At 37.7% G+C, this 20,144-nt stretch overlaps 2 protein-coding genes and 1 long non-coding RNA gene across 3 annotated transcripts in view; 1 reads left to right on the forward strand and 2 right to left on the reverse strand.

Annotated features, from left to right (window-relative positions):
* Positions 1–20,144, reverse strand: part of LOC136968871 (transcription factor E3-like) — a 77,400-nt gene that overhangs the window by 48,064 nt on the left and 9,192 nt on the right. The window lies entirely within an intron of this gene.
* Positions 1–20,144, forward strand: part of LOC136968865 (putative leucine-rich repeat-containing protein DDB_G0290503) — a 31,134-nt gene that overhangs the window by 7,807 nt on the left and 3,183 nt on the right. The gene's annotated exons all lie outside the window — the stretch shown is intronic.
* LOC136968903 (uncharacterized) lies at positions 5,443–20,005 on the reverse strand. The gene is made up of 2 exons (XR_010879720.1): positions 18,946–20,005; positions 5,443–6,725 (listed from the first exon to the last, which is right to left on the reverse strand). It is a non-coding gene; the product is annotated as an uncharacterized lncRNA (long non-coding RNA).

A 20,144-nucleotide genomic window follows, 5' to 3' on the forward strand; every position in this document is an offset into this window, starting at 1 on the left:
TTCTTTAAATGTATTTTTAATAGATTATCTGACGTACTTAATAAATAAGAAAGTTCAATATAATTACCTCCGTTATTAGATTCAATAAATTCCCTACGCCCTCTAAATGCCAATTCTCGCTTTAAGAAAAAACATATAACATCTATTAATTTAGATATACTTATTAATCGTAATTATCTTGTTATAATTTTCAATATTTATTTTATATTGTCTACCAATGTTAAATTCTATTCTGCTTTGATTTCCAAATTGCTTCACTTTTACGAAAGAATCATCATTCGTCAGAAATTTTATTGTCAAAATGTCGAAATTTTTTTGTTGACGTATTTATATTTAATTTAGGCATTGGTCTTTCTCTTTTAATAATGTTTTCTTTTTCATTACATGGTCTTGAGCCTAAACTTTTTTAAAATAAATTTTTTAATCACCAGCCACGATATAAGGGCTAAAATTAAAATTATAAAAAAAAACTTACTTGGTAAAACAAAATGTGTGATGAATATACATGCTTAGTAAAAAAAAATTCTTCAATTGTATGAATATACTTTTAAAGAAACTTATAATTAAATATAACTTTGTGAAGAAACGTACATAAAAATAACAAAATATTCTTTACTTTTTAAATCTTAAAACAATCCACTTAGTGAAATACTGTAGCTCCCTACGAGTGGCTAATGAATGGAATCAGAGACGGTCCAGGTAGGTGTGTGCGTGCCAAATCCCGAGGGTGCTGATAGCGGTCAATGTCAAATGCCTCTTTTGCCGCATCACTAGTATATAAAAGGACGCGACGGGGTTGTTGTACATTTTAAACGTTTCTCACCATAGCTGTAAAAATCTAAATATGTTAAACTTAACAGATTGTCCGTTGTTCATTTCCTAACTAATTCGTTTTAGGACCAAGTGTTCACGGAAATTTCCAAAATTTACAAGTTTTCGGTCACTCTCGTTGAACTGGAAAAATTTCTGTCTTTATTACATCTAATATTATGAAGAGATCAGACCCCACTGTACTCGGCAAGAGATTGGTTCGGTTAAGCTTCTGTTTAAGTAAAATTTCGGCTCTTTCATCAGGGTTTTATTTATGTTTCTAATTCCCTAATAGCTTAATTATTTAACTACTACTTAAGTAGAAATAAGTCGAAACCGGTTACTTTGTACTTGAATATCTGTAGTCTTGGGAAAGAAGTGGAAAGAAATTTTTATGACAACCGATACATAATTCTTAAATTTAAGGAAAATAAATTCTAGAGCTTTTTCTCTACCATTGTACGTCTCAGTCATTAAATTTGATTGTAAACGATAATGCCAAAGTAACAGTTAATTTTTTAACACTACTAGAATTGTACACGTTTTTTCTGCATCCCTTTACAGATGGGACGTACTAAATCGTAATATCACCAGTTTAACATCGAAATCCGTAAATAATATAAGATGGGAGATCAGAATAAACGCAGAATAAATATATCAAATATTTTAATGGATTTTTTTTAAACTCCTATCAACTATACAGAACTATCATAAAAACATGCCAGTAAATTCCTATCGGTTGGGTTAAGTTATAAATCTAGTCTAGGGTGGGCAACCTTTTTTATAACATGGGCCAGAATAAATTTTACGTTTTTTCCGCGGGCCGTAGTAGTTAATTGACGCCTTCTTGTGACTTGTAATATTTTTAAATTCTGCAAATATGAAATAAATAAATAAAAAGTTAATTACTACATTTATTTCTCTTATCGTTTTCGAAACTTACAAAGAATTGGAAAAATAACTATTAATTAGTTAATTTTCCAATTTAATAATCTATTAAAGATCTCACGGGCCGGGGGTTGCCCGCCGTTGATCTAGTCTGCTCATGATTCACATAATCGAGCAAGGGCGACTGAACATCTACCAGGCGGGTGGCTAACAGCCCACAACCGGTCCGGGATATAAAATTAGAAGCTTTATGTGTGAAGCATCCATCAGCTATAGCGGGTGACGTTGGTGCTCTGTAAAGTGCATGCGCCAATGGCTATAATCTGGCTGCTTGGAAGTTGACAGGCAGGCGGCTAACAGCTGAGAACTGGTCCAGGATATAAAATTAGATGCTTTATGCGTGTGTTGCTTCTACCAGCTAAACCAGGTGAGGTTGGTGCTCTGTAAACTGCATGTGCCAATGCCTATATAATCTGGCTGATTGGAAATTGACCCGGTTTCGACACTCCTTCCGCCACCGAATTATTCGAATATACAATAGCAACCTTATCGTTTTTTTCACATGTAGTATAGAAATTTGTAAAAGATACATAATGCAACTATAATAAAATATTAATTTTAATTAATGCAAAGTATGTTAAAATATGAAAATTTATATTTTATAAAATACAAAGGAAGGTCATTGGAAGGTGGAATCGACGCTTCCATCACTTCCAATGACGGCACGCCACTGGTAGCTAGATCAACTTTTCTGAAAGAGTGAAATTGAAGTGCAAATGCTGTAGAATAAAGATATGTAGATGTAGAATTTTATCGCTCCCTTTCTCCTCTTATTAAATGATTGTTAAAAATTAATTTTTTATGCAAATAAATATTAATGTAAATTAAACATTAAAAATACTAACTATAAAAGTATTTGGGTAAATGCCCTGGGCTCCTTTCAGTGCTCAGAGTAGGGTTCCCCCTATGAATGCCTCTGCCCCCATAAAATGACTTGGTATTTAATTTTGCTGGAGTTGGGAGTTGGAGTCGAAGTCAGTCTACTAAGATTATCAGGAGATGGAGTTATGTTTTTTTTTTACCGACTCCGCAGCTCTGGTTCAAACGCAATGTAGTGCAATCACTTGACCACTGGCATTTTTCATCATTAACTTTTATTCAGTTGATACGCATATATGTTATTTGTATACATTTCGGGCTTAATAATGCCCTTCTTCAGTCAACTCAAAATCAGAATCACCTTTTAAAAAATCTACTTTAGACATTAAAAAATCTACTTTAGACATTTGTGTGGCAGGCATATAATTTACACAAATAATCATCTTCACTTATCTTGCATCTTGCTTATGTATCCGATGTCTTCTTTCTGAGTTGTGTGCATCTCTATTTGATGAAATTTGCTGTTTCTGTTTGCAAACTTGTTTAACATTCTTGAAACTGTGTCGGTATCTTTTCCTTGTTCAAACACAATGTAGTGCAATCACTCTGTCTAAAGTAGATTTTTTAACATGTTGACTGCTATAGTACTTTTCAAAATTCCGGTGTAAAATGCCAACTTATTTAATTATATTATATTATTAAAACCTCTAATTAGAGTACATAGTAATAATCAAAAAGCATATAGAATGTGTTTTTTTTATAAAAAATATCTTACGAATTATCTCATAGTTGGCTTATGTATAGTGTTACCACCCGTCCGATTTTCACCCAGATAGTCCGAGAACTGACTCGCTGTCCGGGTGAACAATTAATTTTGTCTGGAAATTTTGTAGAAATTGTGAAATTACAATGAAACAAAGTTCTCGCAAATATTTTTATTACACCATTTGAACAGTGAAAGACCACACACTCAAACTTATCTGCCATTCCGCCATGTTACTCTGTTTATGCTGACGTGTGACGTGCAACCTGCCTCTCAACCTTTTTTTTTTTTTGCTTGTACGTCCATACATGTCTTCTATGGTGCTAAATTATCTGTTCTTTCTTTCTGAATTTAGGTTACATACATTACTCCTACACAAGTCCCTAACTAACTGATTTAGAACCGGCATACACATTATTCTTCACATTGTAAAATGACATTGTGCATGCTTCAGGAACTTCTGTTCAAACAAACCTGACCTGCTGTCCGGGTCAGCGATTTTGTAAAGGTGGCAACACTTATGTAACAGAAAGCTCTTCGCTAAAGTCAAGCTACAAGTTAATTCATGCATAGACATGATTTGACCAGTCGCTTTGCTACAGCCGAGTCAGAGATACGCATCTAAATTCGTTAGTAATAAATCAGATATAAAGTCGAGCGCATCACATTTACGTCTTTCTTGAGTGTGTTGTTTTATAATTATTTTTATAATCAAATTATAAATATATATATATATATACACAATGCACACAAACTGTTTCAAAAAGCAACTTCTTCTAAAATAAAACAAAGTTTAGAGAAGCATTTGTCGAGGCATTGATTGGAGAAGAGATTCAACCAGTTTAAAAAAAAAAATTAGATTGCAAGAGCTTCATTATTTACAGAGTATCCCACCTACCGAAAAAAATACATCCGACAAAGCAATGTTGAATTTGTACCAAAGCTAAAAAATGCCAAAATACATTATATTTCTGTCCAATCTGTCCAGAGAAGCTAGCCCTTTGCGTGGAAGATTGTTTTAAAAATTATCACAAACAATAAAAATATTCTTTAATTATTATGCCTTTGTGTCCTTTCTATCATAATTTAAAATTTATTTTGTATACTAGTACTTTTTTATGTATTAACAAAACTTATTATACTGGAAACTATGTATGCAGATATTTAGTCTTATAGATCAGAAATAATGTTTTTTATTTAGTTTAAAGTGTATGCATTCAGGTGAACTAAATAAAAAAACATTATTTATGATCTGTAAGACTAAATATCTGCATCCATAGTTTCCAGTATAATAAGTTCTGTTAATATATAAAAAAGTACTAGTATACAAAATAAATTTTAAATAAAAATATTCTTTTGTTTTTGATTATGAATAAACTTTTTATAATTATATTTTCTGTTCATTTATTAATAAATGTTCTGTTCATGTAAGCCAATCTTGATTTTTTGTTCTTGCCCCTGAGGCTATCTATTCATATTTACACTGATATACTACGAATTACATCGTAGATGCACAAATATGGCAAGTAAACAAACTACGAGACAACTCATAGTTGGCATCCTAGGCCAGCAGTTCTCAACCACTGTGCCGCGAGATTTCTGAAGTGTGCTGCCACTGCGAATATCCATACATAAATGACATCAGACAAGTAGTTCAATCGGTTTTACCTTCCTATGGAACATTTGGAAATTATAACCTGTGTTATCGGTAACAGCCAGTAGGTATCAAGACGTTTAGAAAATGTGACCTAAATAACCAACTGCGTTTAAAAATCACTGTTATGACGTCACCAGTTGTCCTGTGGTACTTACCGAATTAACTACGATGACAAATGGGATACAGCGGTTCTATTAAAGTACAAGATGGCGGACACATTGTATCAAATGACGAATGTGGCCGTAATTTTAAAAATTTATAGAAAACAAAACAACATTTTGTTTCCGTGACTAAAATCAGAAAACCATATCCTCCCAAATTTCGGATGAGGCAAGACAGAATGGAAAAACATGGCCAGCAAATGCTACAAAATTATAGATTTCACAATATAAACTAAATGAAGATAATTTTTTTCTGATACTTGTTAAAAATTTCTACAAGTTCATTTTCTTTTTTGATGAACTTGTCGAATCATCATCGTCATATGATTCTGAATGTTACCACAGTGTTACTAGTTAGAATTTCCAAACGTGCCTCTAGCCGGGACTGGCTTAACTGCTGTGCATGACTATTACAGTTCTGGGGCAATACCGCAATATTGTGTTGTCGAACTTAATTAAAACGGATTCAAAGTAATATACAATATGCCGTTTTTAATAATTTTTTGACAAAATTATTTTAATTTTAAAAGAACCTCTTAAAATGGATAAAAAAATAAGAAAGTTTAACGACGATAATGCTGTTAACGATCAGGCTAACAAGCCCAAGCCCAGTCTAAGTAAAGATGTTTTCTCTGCCAAAAAATGTAATGTTCATCATAAGTATAATGACAACTTCTTAAAATTTGGATTTACATCTACAACAGAAAATGATCAAACTGTTCCCAAGTGTGTGGTATGTGGCTGTAAATTGTCAAACAGTGCTATGGTTTCCAGCAAGCTCCAATATCGCTCACTAACCATCCTTCGCTTGCATCAAAAGACAAAAGCTATTTTCAGAAATCATTATCTGCAAGATCCAAACAAGTAAAGGATTTTGAAAAACAATTTAGTGTGTCTGAAAAAGCTCAGATAGCTTCTTATGAAGTGGCTGAATTAATTGCTCTTAAATTAAAACCTCATAATTTGGCTGAAGAAATTATATTACCTGCTTGCCGTAAAATTGTAAAAAGAATGATGGGTGAATCAGCAGAAACTGACATTTGTAAAATACCATGTTCAAATGATACAATTCATCGCAGGATTATAGACTTGTCCCGAAATATTGGAGAAAATACTGATAAAACTCTTGCAAATTCCAATTTTGCACCACAAATCGACAAAACAACTGATATTATAGGAAAAGCACACTTAATTGCATTTGTTCGATTCATTCACGAAAATGATACAATTAATCAATTTTTATGTTGTTGTGAATTATTCGATTTTACAACAGAAAAACATATTTTCAATGTTATTAATTTGTATTTACAAGAAATTAATGTTGTATGGAATATGTGCATTGGCATTTGCACAGACGGTGCTCCGGCTATGACTGGATTTATAAAAGGATTTTTAGCACATGTAAGAGAACATAATGCAGGTATGTTAGTTATCCATTGTTTTTTGCATTGGGAAACACTCATTACAAAACAATTACCATCAGAATTGAAAATAGTGCTGGAACAATGTGTTAAAATGATTAATTATATAAAATCAAGACCATTGCAAAGTCGCCTATTTAGCAGGGCTTAAAGCAGTCATGGCAATAAAAAAAAAGTGAGAAAAGAGAGTTCACACTGAAAAAAAGCTAAAAAAGCTAATAGTGTTAAAATGAATGAAAACAGGCGTTATTAAAAAAAACACAAACGAACACATATTTTGTATCAATAACACTGCATATGATATTAGATTGATTATTAAGTGGACTGATAAGATTAAATATGAAAATAGTTAGGCTGAGTTTATACTCCAGAAAAGTGACCAGTAAGACTGCATTAAGCCAGAACAGGCCCGCATTAAGTTTTCATGTGCCCCGTACAGAATTCCCACCATTACACAGCAAAGCAAATGGAATAGTAACATAACTACCAGAATGTGTTTCCATATAACATGCCAAATTTCAAATGCCATTTATTTCAAGGTACATTTTTTGATTTCTTCATAAAAAAAAATGTAATTAAAGAAGAAAAAAAAACAACTTCTGGCAGAATCAGTGGGTTGCATGTTCATTATATAGCAGGGGTGGGCAAGCAAAAGTGGGAGCCGAAATGTAGGTTTTGCAAAATGCATGGGAGCCGCAGTTCTGTACTTTTTTATTCTGTACTGCAGTTCTGTACCTGGATTTTATTATATAATATAGAACAAGTATTGAATTTTTTTAATAAACATATTTTCACAAAATTGTGGAAATAAAACTGTAAAAATAATAATAAAAAGCAGAAATTAACACTTTCAGCAAGAGCCACATAAAATTCAAAAAGAGAGGCATGCAGCTCTCGGAGTCTCATTTGCCCATGTCTGTTATATAGCAATACCACTAGTAATTGTGACCCAATCATTTATTTGGTAATTTTATCAATATTTTTTAAATGATTAAAAATAAAATTACAGCATTCATTACTGGTAATACTAGTCTCCAAATCTATTCCCCTGAATACAATAAAACAATTTGTTAGTCATTCGACTCACAACTGATAGAGAAGAGAGTTTATGAAAACAATGTAATTAAACATTTAGCAGTTTGTTGTCCTTCACAGTGGGGAACCGGCAGAGTCTATTACTTTCACGGGAGAAAATATACAAAGCTTTCTACTACCCTCAAGTTGAAAAATAATACAAACCCATGAAATTTAACAAATCTGACTTTAATAAGTAAATGATGAAATTATTTAAAGAGAGTTGATATTTGATAAGTTTAGTTTTTTGCTCTTATAGATCAAATTACAGAAATTATAAATAAAAATCTCATTTTTTAAAAATTAAAATCATAAAATTTCGCTTACAAAAGATCGAGATGGAACGCACGCTTTTCATTTTTATAATCGCTTTGTTTTATTAGACACAGATATTATTCCTATATAGATTTATTAATTATAATAAATAGGGAGGGGAACCCAACAAGGAGGGGGAGAGTATATTGGGTTTTGCTGTGGCTTTTGATCTGGGGATTGTGAATTCGTTTTTCACCAAGCAGGACAGTCATCTGATAACTTTCAACAGTGGGCCTCATAGTTCGCAGATTGACTATATCCTTACTAGACGAGAGCACCTTGCGACGGTGATAAACTGTAAGGTTATACCAACAGATCAGGTATCGGCGCAACATCGGTTGATGTGCATAGACATGAAGTTAAGAATGTATAGGAAAAGTGGAAATACACAGATGAAGAAAATCAAGTGGTTTCGTTTGAGGGAGGAGAGGGCGAGGGCGGAGTATGTGGAGAGGGTGCTGCTACAAATCTCGCAAGAATGGGAGGGGGTGCAGGACTGGTGGGCATATAATGCCCAGGCTATCAGGAACTGTGCGGAGGAGGTGCTTGGTGTAACATCTGGAAAGATTAGGGTGCAAAAGGAAGGTTGGTGGTGGAATGAAAATGTGCAACAAGTTGTTCAGGTAAAGAAGGAGGCAAAACGGAAGTGGGACAGGTCACGTACTGAGGAAGATAGATTTGCGTATAAAACGGCAAAGCGTGAAGCTAAGAGAGTAGTGGCACAGGCAAAGGCAGGAGCATATGCAAATTTATACGAGGAGTTGGATACAAGGGAAGGACAGAAGAAAATATATCGTTTAGCCAAAATCAGGAATAGGGCAACGAAGGACATCTCGCATGTAAGGCAGATCAAGGACACAACGGGGACGGTCCCTCGAAGGGAAAACGACATACGAGAAGGATGGAGGGCATACTTTGAGGACTTTTGAATACAGAGAATGAAACAAAGAACAGAGAGGAAGGAAGCCAAAACATGGGCATGGTACAGATGGTAACCAGAGAAGAAGTGGAAAGGGCCCTAAAGAGGATGAAGAACGGTAAAGCGGAGGGCCCGGATGGAATTCCTGTAGAGGTGTGGAAGTCATTGGGGAGGAAGGGCATTGACCTGCTATGGGACCTATTCAAGAAAGTCTTTGAGCAGGAGGAAATACCTAACGAATGGAGAGAAAGTATACTTGTACCTATCTACAAAGGAAAAGGGGATGTTCAAGAGTGTAAAAACTATAGAGGAATAAAGTTGATGTCCCACACGATGAAGATTTTGGAAAGGGTTTTAGACAGAAGGTTGAGAGCAGAGGTGACCATTGCAGGAGAGCAGTTTGGATTCATGCCAGGACGGTCAACAGTCGATGCCATTTTTGCCCTTCGGCAAATGTTGGAAAAATATTGGGAGAAGCAAACCCAGCTGCATATGGCATTCATTGACCTGGAGAAAGCTTATGATACGGTGCCTAGACAAGAACTCTGGAGGTGTCTAAGGGAAAAGCTAGTTCCTGAAAAGTATGTTAGATTGATACAGGAACTGTATAGGGATGTGGCCACAAAGGTTAGGAGCTGTGTTGGAGTGTCCCGGTGCTTCAAGGTGGGAGTTGGTTTACATCAGGGGTCAGCACTGAGCCCCTTCTTGTTTAACATGCTGATGGAGGTGATCACGGACGGGGTCAGAGAAGAGGCGCCTTGGACCATGTTGTATGCAGATGATATCGTTCTGTGCGCCGAGACTAAAGAGGAGCTGAGGGTTAAATTGGAAAGGTGGTTGGGCACGTTGGAAGGGAGGGGCTTGAGGGTGAGTAGGAGTAAAACAGTGTATATGTGTAGTGGGGAGGTGGATGGTGCCCGGGAGAGGGATCTGGAGTTGAGGGGAGACGTATTTCGCAGAGTCAATACCTTTAAGTACCTGGGGTCAACTGTGGCGGAGGATGGAGGTGTGGATAAGGAGGTGACAGGCAGGATTCAGGCTGGCTGGAGGAATTGGAGGGATATGTCAGGTGTGTTATGTGATAAGAGGGTGCCGCTTAGGTTGAAAGGGAAAGTTTATCGGGTGGTGGTGAGACCAGCTATGCTGTATGCTATTGAGACTGTGAGCTTGAGGAAAACCCATGTCAAAAGGATGGAGGTGGCGGAGATGAGGATGCTCCGCTGGATGTGTGGGGTTACGAGAAGGGATCACATTCGAAATGAATGTGTGAGGGGGACTGTGAAATTTACGAACATAGAAGCAAAGATACAGGAGGCAAGGTTGAAGTGGTTTGGTCATGTGGTACGAAGAGAAGAAGAGTATGTGGGAAGAAGGGTTATGCAGATGTCAGTGAGGGGGAGGAGGAGGCGGGGACGACCGCGGAGACGGTGGATGGATCTTGTGGCGGAGGACTTGAGAGGGAGGCATCTGAATGTGGAGGCAGCCCAAGACAGGGAGCAGTGGAGGCGACTCATCAGAAACAGCGACCCTACATAGAGTGGGAAAAGCTGAGGAAGAAGAAGAAGAAGAAAAAGATTTATTAATTATAATAAAACATACATTATGTATAAAATTACATTAAAATAACACTGTAATTAACGTCTGAAATGAAAAAGTAATTGAATCGAGTCTCGCCTCCATATTAATTAACGTGTTGTTATGGGGGGCCTAGTAGAAGCTGTAATTTTCTGGGGAGGGGCACCAGGTTAACTGGGGGGGTGTGCCCACCCATGCCCTTTCCTGGCTACACCCATGTTAACGCGCCACAGTAATTAATTGATTACGTTGCATCAAATTAAATAATTTATAAAAATTGAAATAATAAATACGTTTATAAAATAATTGGCTGTATCTGTTCGCAATGATAATGTAAAACACACTGTACTTATAGTTTAGCATTTCCGATACTTAATTTATTTTTGAATTTTAAAATATAAGAAAAACAATTTTTTAAACAAAGTTTTACGCATCTATATCTGCAACTTTAGATAATACAAAGATATAAGAATCCATCAAAAAAGTTAATTAATAATAATTAAAATCAAGAAAAAATATAAGTTTTCTTTTCGAGGTGTGAAATCTGGAAGTTAAAACCTAGAAATTTCTGAATTTGTTCACTCCAGTTATAAACGACTTAATCAACAACATTCCATACCCGGGAAATTGTTGACCCTCGAATGGCAACGATTGTCCCCTAACTATCAACAAACCGTTATTCCTTCGGAGCAGGTAGATCATCTTGCACGATGGTTTATAGTTAGCGTCCGAACTAGTCGTTTATTTAATATCCCGGGAACACCTCTGGCCCTAATAGTGATTCGTTTTCGATCACGTGACAAGTTTTCCCATCAAAAACTTATAAAAGACGCTTCCTTCCCCCCCTAAGGGGCTCCTTCGTCTCGCTTTTACGACGTGCACTACGCCATCCGCCGGACTCTCAAAAAGTTTCTAAGTTCTTTAAGTGCCACTGCCCTGCCTACGGAAAAACAAGCTCTACGTGCCATCGGCCCATTACCGGATTCTCCATCAGCCAAACTTTATCGTCACTTCTGATTCCGTCTATTACGGACTTGTTAAGAGGTATGAAAAATAATTGTAAACTCTCTCTCTCCGGCCCCTTTTTGTATACGAGGGTAGAAGTGTACTTTAGTTCGTTTAGCTTTCATTAAATCTTGTTTTTGTTATAAAATGGTGTCTTTCTTGACTGTCGGCTTCGCCTTATCGTCGACCCCATCCTTCCTCCTCCTCCACTCGCGTAACGCGTAACGCGCCGTCGACGTAACAGCCATCCTTGACAAGTGAGTCACGGGAAAAAGAGGTACGACTCCCTCTTACCTCCCCGAGATCTCACACATTGGTGACAATCGAAGGGGTGGCGTCCTTTTAGGCACCCCCGATTTCACATATTGGTTTGCAGGAGTGGGGTCTCGACTTTTTCGAAAAAATCGATAAGGCGAAAAACAGCCACAGTCGGGAGAGAGGTCGAATTGAGTTGAATTAGGAATCATAGGAGTAGGGTCGTACTAGAATCTCCGACCTAGTTGTAAGAACTAACGAAATAAACATAATGGAAGACGATCCCCGCGATGCGGCTGGGCCAGCCCACCCAAATCCTAATCCGGCACCGAATCCCCTTACATTGGGAGGTTTAGGCGGAATAATACCACTATTACCCGTATTCTCGGGAGAAGCAGGAGGCCCTCGGGTAACGGACTTTTTTGATTCGTTAGCCGATGTTACTAAGGTAGCGGCATGGTCCAAGGCCCAGATGCTGGCAGTGGCAAAATTAAAACTTACGGGTATCGCGAGAGAATTCGTCCGAAAGGACCGAAGAATAAAAGAAGTGGATGACTTCGACGAATTCAAGCGGTTGATGATAGCGCGTTTTGAACGGGAGCCATTTTCCTTTCGATTATCTAAATTTTATGCGTGCGTGCAGAAAAGGGACGAGGACGTACAGACTTATGCTGCTAGACTCCAAGCACTGGCGATGGAGATAGAAATTACGCCGGAGCCTGGCGCGACTGCCGCCGAGACCGCGATTATTGAACGAGTTCAGAGGAAGGAGTTAGATGAAAGGCTTAAAGCGCAATTTTTGAACGGAATAGACATAAGAATCCGGCAGCGCGTAATGAGCCGTGAGGCTGAGACATTCGATGAGGCTCTAAAAGCCGCGATCAGTGAGGAAACAATTGAAAGTCTCACCGCGCATCCAAGAGGAATCATGCGAACAGTAAGGGAAAGCGATAAAACCTCATCTCAGGAGGATTTAGCGCAACTAACGTCAGCGATGGAGGACTTAAAAGCTAAAATGGACGGACTAATCCGAAACTCTCCTCGATTCGGCTCTAGAGATCCTATATCTCGCCGAAATCATCGAGGAGGCTATACTCCTAACTCCTACAATAACAATTCCTATAATAATCCGCCTCTTAAGCGCAACGAAAATCGGTCGAACGCCCCTAATCGCCGATTCGATCGACCTAATCAAAATCGGAACCGGAACCGATATAATAACAGTAATGACCCAAACAATGATAGAGATAGGGTTCGATTCAGATCCCAGTCTCCAGCAGAGGATCGAAATCGCTGGAGAGGCCAAGTTCAGAGAATCAAAGGTCAACGACCTCCAAATAGACCTAGAAGAAATCCTACAGTTGAGCGGAAACGACGCTATACTGATTCAGGTAGAACCTTTTCTCCTCCTCAAACAGATTCATCAGGAGAGGAAAGCGACACGAGATGGAAAGGCAGGATAGGACTAACGACAATCTATTCAAGACCTAAACCTGTTATATTGGTTTATGTCAATAATATTCCTGTGAAGATGCAAATTAATCCTAGAGCAGAATGTACGATCATATCGAATGACCTAGCAAACAAATTGAAGGGAAAAGCATCTGTAAAGTTTGGACTTAGACGAAAATTAGGAAATCCTTTAGGGAAGCCAACCACCGCTATTGGAACAGCAACCCCCAGGTTCAAACTACGGGGAAAGAAATTTTCCATGCCATGTGCCATCGTGCGAGCCGAGATCACAAACCCGTGTGACGGGATATTGGGACGAGACTTCATCGAAGCCCTACAATTAACACTAGATTTTGCTAATGCACAGGTGATTTTACCCAATCAGAGGACTGTTCATTTCTGCACTTCCCGACGGCCGCGCAGGAAGAAAAGGAAGCGAAGAGATACTAGTAACAGGAAGAAAAACTTCTCTCAGATCACTACCCTAAATGAAAGCTCTTCGGACATCTTCCGAAATGAACGAGTTACTCCCGCCGAAAGGAAAAGGAATCAACAAACCCGGAGCACAAGAGGAATAATTGCAGCCCATAGGAAAAGAAAGCGACCTAGAATACAGCAAGATGACACTAACACGACTGTCGATCAACCTATGGTATCACAGGGAGAAAACCCATTAACGGCCACGCCACTACCTGGCAAGCTATCCGACTCTGAGGATGACTTCACTCAGTCCTCCATACTCCCTTCGCTACCGGAAGAACAGACAGAACCGGATAGCGAGAGCGAAAGTGAGAGAGATGACCGCAAGCCCGAACGCGAAGTTTCCGAACCGGAAACGGAAGAAGAACAGGAGACCACTCCACCCTATGCTCGTCGCAGTCAAGGGTCAGTTGCTGATCGACCTTGGGTTCTATCGAGACCCACTCGCAGTCGAATTCCTCGACTTATTTCTCCTGCCGTTAGTCGGTCATCCTCCTCCTTAAGCCTGTAAACGATTTATAACATGTTGATAGGACATTAGTCGCACTTCGAGAGTAGAAGTAAAAGTAATATAGAAAGGACTTTAACATAGAGTCATTCCTTGTGAAAACCTCATTCCTTGATTTTCATAAGGAATATCGAGACCTATCAGCCCTAAACACTTTACGCCGAAGTTTAATACACGGCGGAGGAAAAATTCTAAAATTCCTCTTCGGAACAGCTACCTCCGAGGATATTACGACCTTAAATGTCGAAATCTCTAACATCAATGAACAAAACGAGAGAATTATTCATTTACTGCGCTCACAAGCCACCTTGTTGAATGATACTCTAAATATCAGCAAAAATAATCGACACCAAATCTACGTGTTATTCAAACGGCAAGAATCATTTAAAGAGTTATTAAATCGCTATAGTTACGAACTTGCGTTTGAAATAATTAGTCGGATACTCGAATTCTCTATTCAAGAGTTCCATCTCCAACTAGTAGCCTTACGAGAGGCGATTGATATACTAGAAAAAGGTCAACTAAGCACCTATTTCGTATCACGAGAAATCATGTTACGTACCCTCCGAGACATTCAACTCCAGCTTCCGGAAGGTTACGCTATGGTCGAACCTATAAGACCTGACACGCTATTTAAATACTACCAGTGGATTACCACCCTGGCTGTAGCAGTACCTGGCAAGTTGAGAATCTTTGCTAAGATCCCATTAATCACCCCTAGTGGATACTTCGATATGTACGAAATTATCAAATTTCCTACATACATACCTGATCTAAATACATTCGTCCAAATCCAGACTAATTATCCTATAGTCGCCTTATCCATGGACAGACAGTCCTATATGTTATTACAACACTACGAATTAATAATTTGCAAAATGGATCACTTTCCTATTTGTTCCGTAGACGGACCTATTCAGCGTTTCCCTCAACAAAGTTGTGAATATGCACTATTTAGTGGCAACGAAGTCGCGGTCAAAGACCTTTGTACCCGCCAAATCGTTCCACAATTTCCGCCAATTTTTAAGAGGATTGATCAACTAGGATCATGGATTTATTCTATTCCAAATCCTCTCACCCTAACTATTAGATGTCCCACTCGACATCAACAATCTCCATTTTCATCCACTACTCATAAATTAAACAAAACGGGAATACTCCATCTCCCAAACGCATGCACCGGCTATGTACCTGGATTCGTCCTTACTTCGCCGTTCCGAATGCAGACCACCATACAATTGGAGATAGCACAACAATTAATAGTGCCACAGCTAGAACAAATCGTCAACAAATCTGAGATCCTGTTGCTGCAAAAACGCCTTAAGGATCCTGACCTCCCGAAACTCACATCGGACTACGATATTCGATTAGCAGACCGTTCTTTGAACAACGTCCAATACGACCTAAATCACCTGTTACGGGAGCCAACAAAATCATCTCCCATAACTTACCCATCTTTAATAATAACCATTATTGCTGGTTGTCTAGGCGCTATCCTCACGGGACTTTGTTTATGTTATAGTTATCGCAATTACTCACGATGCAAGAAGTACTCACGATGCAAGAAGACCCGTGCGACTAGTCACCGACCTCCGCCGGAAGAGGAACACGAAGAAACCGCCTTCAACGGAGACGGAAATCCGCCCGTACCTAGCACTCCACCGGGCACTTCTCACGAAGAAAACCCCCGAGGCAACCCGACTCCACGAAAACAAAAATCTATTGTTCAATCCTATTAACAAGGTCATCCCCACACCGCCATTTTCCCTTTTATTCCTCATTTTAACGTACTAACGTTTATACCTATATTCATAGATTTGTCGCGAACGATTCTAATATTTAGTTCGTATCCTAGAATTGTAGATTAACTCTCTTTAACGGGATTTTTTTTTTCTCATACTAACCTAGATATATATTGAATCTTATTTTAACGAGAGAGAGAGTAAAATAACCTTTTTATGTAACCTTGCATACCTCTATCCGGGATTCAAGGATTCATTTACTCCAAATAACTTCTTATTAACATTTATTTTAAATCCAAGAACAGTGTCTTCATCACCTTTACCGAAGATGACTGACTCCCGCAACTTTACAACCGATCCACCAAGCAAAAAAACTATCCACCCGAATTTAATTTATCCACGTGGACGGACAACTCTATCAACTTACCTACGATTCTTGCCCATCCAGAACAATTTATATCCAAGCATCCAAGATTGTGATAGTGTACTACACACCACCCAATTCCAGCGAACAAAGAAATTCCACCAAACAGTCTCAACTCATGTGAACTTTGAACTGCAGTCTCGACCCTAGGTCAACGATGACGTCATCCACCCACCCAACCACTTCCAAGAACTCCAGACGCTCGCCTCTCCTAACCTCGAGTAATAAATATTGTCACGCGTCTAAAACGCGTCGGGATATATATTTTGTAAACAACTTTGATATTATGTATTATCGCAATGATGTCACCTATTAACCTAATCCTTTCCGAGAGAGAGTAATATATCAATCTAAATTGTAAACATACCTCTAACCCCCTGCTTATGAATCAAATCTTTTAAAATCACACTAACTAAGTGATGATTTTAAAGAAAGCATGGAGTGAATGTGAAATCTGGAAGTTAAAAACCTAGAAATTTCTGAATTTGTTCACTCCAGTTATAAACGACTTAATCAACAACATTCCATACCCGGGAAATTGTTGACCCTCGAATGGCAACGATTGTCCCCTAACTATCAACAAACCGTTATTCCTTCGGAGCAGGTAGATCATCTTGCACGATGGTTTATAGTTAGCGTCCGAACTAGTCGTTTATTTAATATCCCGGGAACACCTCTGGCCCTAATAGTGATTCGTTTTCGATCACGTGACAAGTTTTCCCATCAAAAACTTATAAAAGACGCTTCCTTCCCCCCCTAAGGGGCTCCTTCGTCTCGCTTTTACGACGTGCACTACGCCATCCGCCGGACTCTCAAAAAGTTTCTAAGTTCTTTAAGTGCCACTGCCCTGCCTACGGAAAAACAAGCTCTACGTGCCATCGGCCCATTACCGGATTCTCCATCAGCCAAACTTTATCGTCACTTCTGATTCCGTCTATTACGGACTTGTTAAGAGGTATGAAAAATAATTGTAAACTCTCTCTCTCCGGCCCCTTTTTGTATACGAGGGTAGAAGTGTACTTTAGTTCGTTTAGCTTTCATTAAATTTTGTTTTTGTTATAAAATGGTGTCTTTCTTGACTGTCGGCTTCGCCTTATCGTCGACCCCATCCTTCCTCCTCCTCCACTCGCGTAACGCGTAACGCGCCGTCGACGTAACAGCCATCCTTGACAAGTGAGTCACGGGAAAAAGAGGTACGACTCCCTCTTACCTCCCCGAGATCTCACACATTGGTGACAATCGAAGGGGTGGCGTCTTTTTAGGCACCCCCGATTTCACAGAGGTAAGGAAACTTGTAAAAAGTCAGGTACGCGATCACATGATGCCCGTCTCCCCACTTTGCGTAACCAAATGGTCGAGGTTGAAATAAAACCCCAGCAGAAGTAAAAACAAACATCGGCGCATGTATAGGACAATAAACTTGAACGGGAGCAAAGATGAGACATGACACCATGTAATTTATGCTAATTACTTTCTAATATTAAAATATTAAAATCTTCAATAAATTATAATTAAATTAATTTTTTGACTGAGTTCGACTAGAAGCATATCGAAAAGCTAGATTAAAATGAAAATAGCAGTTTTTCGATGCTAAATATTTACAAATTAATTTTTTAATTTGGTGCCGGATTGACCGCAGCTGTTCGAATGCGCACGTGCATGAAGAGTTTTATAGTTTGTCGAAATGGAAAATGAAGGACACCGTTAGAATGCAGAAAACCATGGTGCATGCCAAATATATAAGCACCCACTTAAAACCAAACTTTTGTCTTTGTCTAAAGATTGTCTCTACAGAAGTTATTAATATTTAGGATATTAGTTTAAAATCTTGTATTTCCTGGCATGAGATTCGCTCGATCTTTAATTTTACAGAGTGCTAGAAAGATACAAGCTTTGAAACGAGTGTCCTACAACGTTTTATTTAATAATAACAGTAGAAATCAAATTTATTATCGCTCAACAATTATTTTTTCAGTTTTTCTACGGTAGTCAAAAACGAGTAAATGTCATCGTTTAAGCTAAAGAATAGCAGGCAGTTGGAAAGAAGTTTGCTTGGCAACTTACTTCAGAAAGTATTGGGTTCTATACGATTTTCCGTTGCTGAAACATGAGTTTCTACTGTTAGTATTAAATAAAATCTATTTCTTTCTTTTGTCCACTGCGCTTAAATAAATACAAATGCTAAAAATAATGCTGTATAAAAATCACTCTTAATGCCAAACTAGAAGTGTACTTGACTTAATGCAGTGTAATTATATCGAAGTGCTGCGGAGATTGGTATTTCACAAGGATACAAACAAGGAGAACCCACGTGCAAATTCCTACAGCATGTGCAGAGTATCAAGCTTTGGGAAGCTCCTCATTTTGTTAGTCTATATAAATGTAGTACACTACATGTGTATACAACAGTGCCTTAACATGTCACGCATGGTCCATAAGGCATATGGGGAAGTGCTGGTTGCTATTTCGCTCCTGAGCGCATTTACGGAAAAAAAAATTTCACATGGGAAGTGAAAAAAGCTAAAAAAGTGCGTTTTTCTCAGAAAAAGCTAAAAAAGAGAGGAGCTATGAAAAAAAGCTAAAAAAGAGAGTCACTTTAAGCCCTGATTTAGTCAACTATGCCAGGCTATGGAGTCTAAATATGAATCATTGTTATTGCACATGGAAGTTAGGCGGTTGTCCAGAGGGAAGGTTTTATCTTGCATGCTTGAATTAAAAGATGAGATAAAGTCATTTTTTAAACAAGATGATAATGATTTTGTTGATTTGTTGGATGACAAAATATGGTGTGCTAAGCTAGCTTACTTAACTGATATTTTTGTCATTTTAATATCATAAATACAAGTATGCTAGGACCGAATGAAAATATTTTAAACTCCACCGATAAATTGTTGGGATTTTAAAAAAAATTACTTTATGAAAGAATAAGGTACAAGAAGGTAGTTTAGAAAAATTTGAGTCAGTTCCAAAAGACTGCTATAAAATAATTCATAAAATAGTTATTGATCATTTGACAATAGTTGAGAAAAGAATTGTTCATTACTTTCTAAATTTAAACATAAAATGATTTGATTGGATTCGAAATCCATTTGTGATAAACGACACATCGGTGTATGAGTTAACTTTGAAAGAAGAGGAAGAACTGATTTCAGTGTGTAATAACAGAGATTTAATTTCAAAACATTCGGAAGAATCAACTAATTCGTTCCGGATTAATCTTAGATACGATTATCCGACAATATCAATAAAATCTTTAAGTGCGTTATTACAATTTTCCACATCTTATTTGTGTGAACTTGGATTTTTGGCTTTGACCAACATAAAAACAAGAAAGAAATCCAGTCTTTTAAATCTGGATCACGAAATGAGAGTAGCATTATCATTTTTATGCCCAAATATAAATGAAGTTATCAAAAAACACCAAGCTCAAATATCGCATTAAATGTAATTTGTAATTTATCATTAAATAAACATTTTGTTTACTTTGTAATGCAGTTTCATTTTATATTTCATTTCATTGAAAATTATTATCGTATGCTATTTTTACAAAATATATTATAGGTACATCCCTCAATTAACCAAGTAAAATTTTTTACAATTTATCTTATTGTTAGTGTGCCGCCAAATTTTTAAAGTACTAAAAGTGTACTGTGACAAAAAAAGGTTGAGAACCACTGTCCTAGGCAATAATGCAAACTACAAGTCATCTTGTAGTTGGCAGTCAACATGTTAAAAGGTGATTCTGATTTTGAGTTGACTGAAGAGGGACATTATTAAGCTCAAACCGTATACAAGGAACGTATATGAGTATCAACT

Source organism: Centruroides vittatus, unplaced genomic scaffold (genome assembly GCF_030686945.1).
Source record: "Centruroides vittatus isolate TY-2023 unplaced genomic scaffold, ASM3068694v2 contig_165, whole genome shotgun sequence".
Taxonomy (NCBI): domain Eukaryota; kingdom Metazoa; phylum Arthropoda; class Arachnida; order Scorpiones; family Buthidae; genus Centruroides; species Centruroides vittatus.